At 50.7% G+C, this 2,428-nt stretch overlaps 1 protein-coding gene across 3 annotated transcripts in view; it reads left to right on the plus strand.

Moving 5' to 3' along the window:
• TGIF2 (TGFB induced factor homeobox 2) overlaps positions 1 to 2,428 on the plus strand; it is a 16,220-nt gene that overhangs the window by 4,517 nt on the left and 9,275 nt on the right. The window lies entirely within an intron of this gene.

The raw sequence follows: 2,428 nt of genomic DNA on the forward strand, positions 1-2,428 counted from the left end.
GTCTCTCTTTCCCTTACCCTACTCTGAACCCCCCATCTCTTCCAGCTGCGTCCCTCTTCCACGAAGCCGCATGGTGAGTATTCGGCCCTCAGAATTCCTGTCACCTGACTTTATACTCGCTGGGCAGTCTTTCTGTGAGAAAGGCTCTAGAGCTACTGACCCTGACTCAGATCCCATCTTCTCCACAAGAGAAAGCTTGGACATTGGCCAAGTCACTGCCTCCTCTCTGAGCTTCGTGTTTCCTCACCTGAAAAGGGGGGCTGATTGTAGCACTTTCCGGGCACGTAAGGGTTGGGGGGCAGGACAGAGAAGAATTCAAGGCCCACTGTGAGGTGTTTGGCACAGCATGGGCACTTCTCTCCCTTTCATCCTCATCTCTCCTAGATCATAGGTCTCGACTAGCAGTTCCTAGAACCTCACAAGTTTACCGACAAGCGCTGCACTATGCCCAGCTCTGTGCGGGGCAGGGTTGGGATCCCAGAGAGGATCCAGGCACATTCCTACCCTAGGGCGTGTCTAGTCTGGGATGGGAAAGCAGGGGAAGACCTGGCCACTTAGGTTTGCAAAAAGTGATCACCGCTGGGGCAGATGGCAGCAGAGACTCAGGGCAGGGCTTCTGAGAGGCCTGGAGCCTCAGAAGGCCTTCCAGAAGAGGTGGACTTGAACTCACAGGATGCAGAACAGCACAGGCCAAAGTCTTGGTGCCTAAGAGCCAGGATTACCCAGATAGCCTCTTTGTTAGTCTTACTGCCTGCAGCCTAGTTCGTTCTTCCTGTCTCTGGGGCCCCTGAACGCCCAGGCCTCCAGGCCTTCTCCCTTGGTTTCTTGACCTCTCTGAGCCTGGCTCACTCTGTTTAAGCATTTTCTCATGAAAGCATTCTCTGATTCCCCCAGCTGTGTATTCCAGTGTGCCTCTTACCTGTGCAACCAAACCACTTCCACACTGTATCGAAATTGCCTTTTATCAGGGACACTTTCTCAAGACTGAATAATGTACTGACTCCTCTTAAAGAAAATCTTTTTCACAGACTTGCCTCCCTCACGTGTACACTGGAATAATTTTTATCACGTCACTTAAGCATGTACAAACATAAAACTGGGTAAAAAGACCTCTTGCTTTTGCTCTTATACACAACTGAAATAACCAAACAGTTTTCCAAAGTAAATAGATGTAAAACGAATGAGATTCCATCTAACTGCATTAATAACAAATGGTGGATGGTGTTTTGTTGACTGCTCTGTGATGTGTAGTATGACAGAGGCACTGGCTCCAGAGTTGAGCAGACCTGTGTTGCCAGAGGCCACGGCACTCCTACTTGTGATCAGATTGGAAACACAAAACCAAAACATTCTTGTGGGGAACTAGTGGGCCCCTAGGACGGCATATCCCCAGATCTCACTTACAGAAATGTAGGTCTGGGGCTACAGCTAATCCATTTCAGGATTAGCTGCTGGAGACTTCTGAGGAAGGGCCGGCTGGATCCTGGCTTCCCCTGGTGGGAGGGGTTCCACTGGTGGCCACCCTGTTCTAGAGGCATGCTGAGAGTTAAGGAGCGGTGGGGGGACTTCCCTGGCGGTCCAGTGGTTAAGACTCCACATGGGTTTGATCCCTGGTCTGGTCAGGGAACTAAGATCCCACCTGCTGCACAGTGCGGCCAAAAAAAAAAAAGAAGCAGTGGGGACCATCTAGTACTCCTTGATGGAAACTGTACCATGAACCCCAAGCAGCACCAGCCATACATCCGTGCTTGAAGGTCTCACAGGCACCCCAGATTTCCTGACTGATAACAGGTAATTTGTCCCAGCTGGGTCCTTCCCTTTTGAAGGGACTCCCCTTGATAGCCCTTTCTCAGCTCCTTTGGTCTCACCAATTCCTATACATTTACCCCTTAAATATTTCCGGAATATAGCTTCTTTCCTACCCTAGTCCAACCTGTCATCATCTGATCACGTGTCACTCCCCTACTTAAAACCCTTCAGTGGCTCCTGCCAACCTATTGACAACGTCATCTTTCCCAATCTGTGTAGCGGACCTCATCCCTGGCCCCCCATATTGCTGCCACACTGATAGATACCCCACACCACTTTGCTCCCACCCCTGACCAGGGAGACTCCTGACCCCTAGAGGAGCTCTGTGCTCCCACAGCACCGGGACTGGGTCAGCATTTGGACTTGACTGATTGCTTTTTAGAACACACTAAACTCCAGAGGCCTAGACTTATTTATCACTACATCCTCAGCGTTAGCTCAATGCCAGGTATCTGGTAGGTGCTCGGTAAATAATTGTTGAAGTGACAAAATGAAGATAAAAGTGCTAGAGGGAGTTCCCTGGTGGTCCAGTGGTTAGGACTCTGAGCTTTCACTGCCGAGGGCCCTGGGTTCAATCCCCGGTCGTGGAACTGAGATCCTGCAAGTCGCGCATCGGGCC

This window comes from Neophocaena asiaeorientalis, unplaced genomic scaffold (genome assembly GCF_003031525.2).
Source record: "Neophocaena asiaeorientalis asiaeorientalis breed wild unplaced genomic scaffold, Neophocaena_asiaeorientalis_V1.1 scaffold82, whole genome shotgun sequence".
Lineage (NCBI taxonomy): Eukaryota > Metazoa > Chordata > Mammalia > Artiodactyla > Phocoenidae > Neophocaena > Neophocaena asiaeorientalis.